Source organism: Schistocerca cancellata, unplaced genomic scaffold (genome assembly GCF_023864275.1).
Source record: "Schistocerca cancellata isolate TAMUIC-IGC-003103 unplaced genomic scaffold, iqSchCanc2.1 HiC_scaffold_471, whole genome shotgun sequence".
Taxonomy (NCBI): Eukaryota; Metazoa; Arthropoda; class Insecta; order Orthoptera; family Acrididae; genus Schistocerca; species Schistocerca cancellata.
Window position 1 is genome coordinate 10,001 of NW_026046488.1, and position 7,500 is coordinate 17,500.

General features: G+C 48.2%; 1 non-coding gene across 1 annotated transcript in view; it reads right to left on the bottom strand.

Moving 5' to 3' along the window:
* LOC126126802 (small subunit ribosomal RNA) overlaps positions 1–1,714 on the bottom strand; it is a 1,909-nt gene extending 195 nt beyond the window's left edge. The window contains exon 1 of the ribosomal RNA XR_007526889.1: positions 1–1,714. This exon is cut by the window's left edge and continues 195 nt beyond it. This is a non-coding gene — a ribosomal RNA (small subunit ribosomal RNA).
* Positions 1,715–7,500: the final 5,786 nt, after the last annotated feature.

Here is a 7,500-nt window from a genome sequence, read left to right on the forward strand (position 1 = left end):
ACGCGAGCTTATGACTCGCGCTTACTGGGAATTCCTCGTTCATGGGGAACAATTGCAAGCCCCAATCCCTAGCACGAAGGAGGTTCAGCGGGTTACCCCGACCTTTCGGCCTAGGAAGACACGCTGATTCCTTCAGTGTAGCGCGCGTGCGGCCCAGAACATCTAAGGGCATCACAGACCTGTTATTGCTCAATCTCGTGCGGCTAGAAGCCGCCTGTCCCTCTAAGAAGAAAAGTAATCGCTGACAGCACGAAGGATGTCACGCGACTAGTTAGCAGGCTAGAGTCTCGTTCGTTATCGGAATTAACCAGACAAATCGCTCCACCAACTAAGAACGGCCATGCACCACCACCCACCGAATCAAGAAAGAGCTATCAATCTGTCAATCCTTCCGGTGTCCGGGCCTGGTGAGGTTTCCCGTGTTGAGTCAAATTAAGCCGCAGGCTCCACTCCTGGTGGTGCCCTTCCGTCAATTCCTTTAAGTTTCAGCTTTGCAACCATACTTCCCCCGGAACCCAAAAGCTTTGGTTTCCCGGAGGCTGCCCGCCGAGTCATCGGAGGAACTGCGGCGGATCGCTGGCTGGCATCGTTTATGGTTAGAACTAGGGCGGTATCTGATCGCCTTCGAACCTCTAACTTTCGTTCTTGATTAATGAAAACATACTTGGCAAATGCTTTCGCTTCTGTTCGTCTTGCGACGATCCAAGAATTTCACCTCTAACGTCGCAATACGAATGCCCCCGCCTGTCCCTATTAATCATTACCTCGGGTTCCGAAAACCAACAAAATAGAACCGAGGTCCTATTCCATTATTCCATGCACACAGTATTCAGGCGGGCTTGCCTGCTTTAAGCACTCTAATTTGTTCAAAGTAAACGTGCCGGCCCACCCAGACACTCAATAAAGAGCACCTTGGTAGGATTTCAACGGGGTCCGCCTCGGGACGCACGAACACGCACGAGGCGGTCGCACGCCTTCGGCTCGCCCCACCGGCAGGACGTCCCACGATACATGCCAGTTAAACACCGACGGGCGGTGAACCAACAGCGTGGGACACAAATCCAACTACGAGCTTTTTAACCGCAACAACTTTAATATACGCTATTGGAGCTGGAATTACCGCGGCTGCTGGCACCAGACTTGCCCTCCAATAGATACTCGTTAAAGGATTTAAAGTGTACTCATTCCGATTACGGGGCCTCGGATGAGTCCCGTATCGTTATTTTTCGTCACTACCTCCCCGTGCCGGGAGTGGGTAATTTGCGCGCCTGCTGCCTTCCTTGGATGTGGTAGCCGTTTCTCAGGCTCCCTCTCCGGAATCGAACCCTGATTCCCCGTTACCCGTTACAACCATGGTAGGCGCAGAACCTACCATCGACAGTTGATAAGGCAGACATTTGAAAGATGCGTCGCCGGTACGAGGACCGTGCGATCAGCCCAAAGTTATTCAGAGTCACCAAGGCAAACGGACCGGACGAGCCGACCGATTGGTTTTGATCTAATAAAAGCGTCCCTTCCATCTCTGGTCGGGACTCTGTTTGCATGTATTAGCTCTAGAATTACCACAGTTATCCAAGTAACGTGGGTACGATCTAAGGAACCATAACTGATTTAATGAGCCATTCGCGGTTTCACCTTAATGCGGCTTGTACTGAGACATGCATGGCTTAATCTTTGAGACAAGCATATGACTACTGGCAGGATCAACCAGGGAGCTGCGTCAACTAGAGCTGAGCAGCCGGCCGCCCGGGAGTGTGTCCCAGGGGCCCGCGCGAACACGCAAGCGTCCGCTCAATTATTCTGCAAACAGGAGGAGGCTGAGCTCCCCTGCACAATACACCTCGAAACCCTCTCAGGTCCCGGCGGCGCGCAGCGCCGTCCTAAGTACTTGGTCGGGTTCGAGAGAGGCGCAATCGCCCGGAGTTAGGCGAGTAGACGCTTTAGGTGCGACCACCCGTGCTCCCAACTGAGCTTGCCGCTGCCGACAGAGGCCCGGGAGCGTGCTGTCGTGGCATTGCCGGCGGGAGACAACACGCGCCACCTACGGTGACCGGCAGCTCCAACGCCAGCGCCACAGAAGGGCAAAGGCCCCACGTGGGTGCCGAAGCGAACTCTCCCAGCACAGCGCACGTGCCAACACGTCTGCACAACTGCGATACAAACCACCAGCGAGAACCGCTGGGGCGACCGAGCAGCAGACGGCGTCGCGGCGCCGAGTGCCGGGCGGCGGCGCATCCTCAACGCACACAGTCCTCAGTCGGACCAGCACACTGCAGATGTCCACCGCGCTTCGCACCGGGCCCGCGAGGACCCACTTTGGCCGCCCGGCGCCGCGCGCAGGGTGCCCCGGCGCGCAGCTGCGCCGCCTGCCGCGTCCGTCGGCCGGCGCGCCTGCCACTGGGCGCCCCCACCAGCCGGCTGTAGCGCGTGCGCCCACGCACCGCGCGGCCAGCACGCCGGGCGGCCCCCCCTCACCGGCCGGGGACGGTCCCACCCAGCCACCGCCGCGTATCGCTTCACACACAGATTTGCCCTTACTGATTTACCTCCAGCAACAACAACCGCACCACAATGGGTTTACCAGTTGTTCATTTGCGTTGCGTCACGTCACCAGCAAACGTAGACGTCCATCCCAGTTTGCAAATGCAACGATTATTGCATACCTGTCTGTTAGGTGTCACGACACACTACGTCTGCCCACATACACGCAACAAAATGTGCACGACTAGAGAACACGTGGGAGGTGGCCCCCTACGTATGCGATGTCCATTACGAGACCGACTGTCAACCAGCATCTGTACCATGTCGCAGATGTGGAACGCGGTGCACCATGCTATCACACTGTGTGAGAAGAGACGACTACGTTTGAATACACGCGCCACTACATCAACAGACGGCTCATGCTGATCGCCATCCAGGGCGTCCGTTACTCCCACACGTCTCTATGGCGTACCACACTGCAATGTAGCTGTTATGGGGAGACGGCACGTGGCTGAGTGCACAACATTTGGACCGTATGGTTCGCTGTTGTTGGGCGCAGTCGTACGGTCACACATGTGCCACAGCGTATCATTCAGTACATACGGACCTATGTGCAGTACAATGTGAGGATTAAGCTTACGATATCAGCGGACAGTGGACACAGGCCGTACCACGACGTAGACTGAGCGCTTCGACATGCGAATGCCAGTGAACAGCTGCGAAGGGCATTGAACACGCAAGCACCTGAACGACCAGCGTGCGAAGGCAGGGTGGAGGGGGGGGGGGCGATGTACATCCTGCAGTTGTCCACATTACAGTGTACAGCGGGAGCATGTAAAAAGTAAGCAACACTTGCGAAGTGTTCAACATGAAACGACACACAAGAGGGTGGGCGGTGCGAGTAGCGAACTATATTCAGAGGGTTGTGGTTAGACAACACTAGATTAATGTAACGTGTCATATGCCAATTACAGAGCAGGTTAAGGCACAACGTGGGTTAGGTTAAGGCACAACGTGGGTTAGGTTAAGGCACAACGTGGGTTAGGTTAAGGCACAACGTGGGTTAGGTTAAGGCACAACGTGGGTTAGGTTAAGGCACAACGTGGGTTAGGTTAAGGCACAACGTGGGTTAGGTTAAGGCACAACGTGGGTTAGGTTAAGGCACAACGTGGGTTAGGTTAAGGCACAACGTGGGTTAGGTTAAGGCACAACGTGGGTTAGGTTAAGGCACAACGTGGGTTAGGTTAAGGCACAACGTGGGTTAGGTTAAGGCACAACGTGGGTTAGGTTAAGGCACAACGTGGGTTAGGTTAAGGCACAACGTGGGTTAGGTTAAGGCACAACGTGGGTTAGGTTAAGGCACAACGTGGGTTAGGTTAAGGCACAACGTGGGTTACGTTAAGGCACAACGTGGGTTACGTTAAGGCACAACGTGGGTTACGTTAAGGCACAACGTGGGTTACGTTAAGGCACAACGTGGGTTACGTTAAGGCACAACGTGGGTTACGTTAAGGCACAACGTGTGTTAGGTTAAGGCACAACGTGGGTTAGGTTAAGGCACAACGTGGGTTAGGTTAAGGCACAACGTGGGTTAGGTTAAGGCACAACGTGGGTTAGGTTAAGGCACAACGTGGGTTACGTTAAGGCACAACGTGGGTTACGTTAAGGCACAACGTGGGTTACGTTAAGGCACAACGTGGGTTACGTTAAGGCACAACGTGGGTTACGTTAAGGCACAACGTGTGTTAGGTTAAGGCACAACGTGGGTTAGGTTAAGGCACAACGTGGGTTAGGTTAAGGCACAACGTGGGTTACGTTAAGGCACAACGTGGGTTACGTTAAGGCACAACGTGGGTTACGTTAAGGCACAACGTGGGTTACGTTAAGGGGAGTTGGAATGCCGGAAAATGGAAAAAATTCACATTTTCAGTTTTTAACCTTATAACTTAATTTGAAATTTTCTGCTTAAAATGGTGCAAAATTTGTTAAGAAATTCCAATTGGAAGTATTTTTATTTAATTTTTCAAAATTACATGTGCGCCCAGCAAAGTTACCCATCTTGTGATTTGTACACATTTAAATCTTCGCATTTCCGAAAACATTACATATAGAAGGCTGTGGATTTCACTCTTCAGTTGTAGAATCTTTGATCCTTCCATAGGTACCATTGTTTTTACGACTAGCTGTGTTTATTGTTCAGTTTTTGATCTGTGAGTGTTTGTTTTGAGCCTCGAGTTTAGTTTGTCGCTCATTTGGAGTTTGTTATCTGTCTTGTTTTGACTTTCAGTGGTGAGTGCGTAGTTTCTACGATGCCTAGGAGTGCATCATTATTTAAAAAGCGAAAGTTTCGCGGTAATAGATTTACAAATAACGTTTGTTCAAGTGATTCTGCTTCAGCACCTGTTGATGCTGGTGAAAGTTCTGACGTTTGTACAGCTGAGATGTGTGAAGGAGACACGCCCACCAGTGCATCAAAAAAGAAGTTATCAAACTGTGCAAGTGAAATTACAGATGAAGCTTCTAATGAACAATATGTTTTAGTCGACTTTCCTGTTTTTACTGAGTTTATGAAGAAATGTTTGTGTTGTAATCTTTGTGGAGGTTCTTTTGATATGAACATAACAAAATCTATAGGACTTTCCTGCAAAATTGCTATAGTTTGTGCCAGTTGTGAAAATGAGACCTGTTTTTGGAGCTCTAAAACATGCAGTAGCAATTTGTTTGAGAGTAATATCAGGCTAATGTATGCAATGAGAGCAATTGGTAAAGGACATACTGCTGCTCAAACATTTTGTGCCATAATGAATCTTCCACCTCCACCTGCTAAAATTGACAATTACACTGAAGTGATAGGAGATGCTGTTCAGTCTGTAGCAGATTTATCAATGAAAGCTGCTGCCAGTGAAGCAAAATATATAAATGAAGGAAACCCAGATATCCCTGTTGCTTTTGATGGAACCTGGCAGAAAAGGGGTCACACATCCAAAAATGCTGTTGCTACTGTTACTAGTGTGGACAGCGGTAAAGTTTTGGACTATGAAGTGCTCACTAAACATTGTTACCATTGTGCATCTGGTAAGATAGAAGCAGCTCACATATGTAGCAAGAATTATGAAGGTACGAGTGGAGGCATGGAGGCTGCCGCTGCTGTGAAAATGTTTAGCAGATCAGAAAAAGAACGGGGAGTATTTTACACAAAATTCCTTGGAGATGGGGACTCCAAGGCATACAAAAGTGTTACAGAATCCATGCCATATGTCAATAAGACAATAACTAAACTAGAATGTGTCGGTCATGTTCAGAAACGAATGGGCACTCGTCTAAGGAAACTGAAACAGAATCTGAAGGACAAAATTTTGTCAGATGGTAAAACCATTAGAGGTCGCCTGTCAGATAAAATTATAAATGAATTACAACAATACTATGGTATGGCAATAAGAAATAATGCAAATAATTTGCAGGAAATGAGACAAGCTGTATGGGCCACATATTTACATCGATCATCAACTGATGATAATCCTCAACATTTTGCTTGTCCAGATGGTCCTCAGTCATGGTGCAATTATAGAAAATCTCAAGCTACTGGGGATCCTTATCACCATAAAAATTATATTCCATTGGCTGTTATGGAAGTAATTAAACCAATATATAGAGACTTGGGGCATCCTGATCTTCTGCGAAAATGTCTTCATGGTTGTACCCAGAATCAAAACGAGTCGTTCAACAACCTCATTTGGACTCGTGTACCTAAGAATGTATTTGTTGGGATAAAAACATTGAAATGGGGAGTCAGTGATGCTGTTATTTCATTCAATGATGGTCATATGGGTAGGCTAAAGGTCATGGCAAGGCTCGGCATTGCTCCTGGTATCAACACCATCAGAGGTCTTCAGCTTCTGGACAGCGTGCGAGTAAGGAAGGCTCAGTATGCAGCTGAATTTAATACAAAAAAAGCAAGGGCAGCAAGGAGAAGAAAGCTTCTAGGTGAAGAAGAAGAACTAGAAGATGACCCTGATTACTCTGCTGGACACTTTTGATAATAGAATAAAAGGTATTTGTGAATTTTCATAATAAATTACTTTAATCGCATTTTCTGGCATTTGACATTTTTAGTGTTACATGTACCTTTATCTCATAAACCACTCAACCAACAACATTCAAATTTTCAGAAATGCTGCAAAACAGTTCAAAGAGGCCACTGAACTAGAATCATGACAAGAACTGGCTTATTCTCTGAACTAGGGAAGTTTATGTTATACTTTTTCCAATAAAAAATGGCTTAATGGTAAAAAATTCATAAATACTATACCAACAAAAAGAAAACATTGGTTCTAGTTCAGTGGGCTCACAATATATGCTGAAAACCTCTGCCAGAATTTCAAAGTTCTGAAGATAATAGTTCCAAAGAAAAAGGTACACAAAGTTAGCAAATTTAACATTGGCGAGATAGGGCATTCCAACTCCCCTTAAGGCACAACGTGGGTTACGTTAAGGCACAACGTGGGTTACGTTAAGGCACAACGTGGGTTACGTTAAGGCACAACGTGGGTTACGTTAAGGCACAACGTGTGTTAGGTTAAGGCACAACGTGGGTTAGGTTAAGGCACAACGTGGGTTAGGTTAAGGCACAACGTGGGTTAGGTTAAGACACAAATTGCGTTACAAATTGCGTTACATTGCGGTACAAATTGCGTTACATTGCGGTACAAATTGCGTTACATTGCGGTACAAATTGCGTTACAAATTTGGTTAGGTTAAGGTGCAAAATGGGTTGGATTACAGTACACAACATGGTAAGAGATAGTGTGTTTGGGGGGGGGGGGGGGCAGGTTCGTTGGTAGTGATCATTGTAAGTGAATGTCTGAGGCAGCGTCAGTATGTCACAGCAGTTCTGTCTCGTCAGGATGCGCTTTTCGCTCGTGACTGGAGGCGCGCCGCGTCTGTGGTTGCGGCAAGGGAGTGGCAGACCTGTGTGATTCATTCCTGCCATTGTTTCTGTGCCGTAACAGGAGGCAGTGT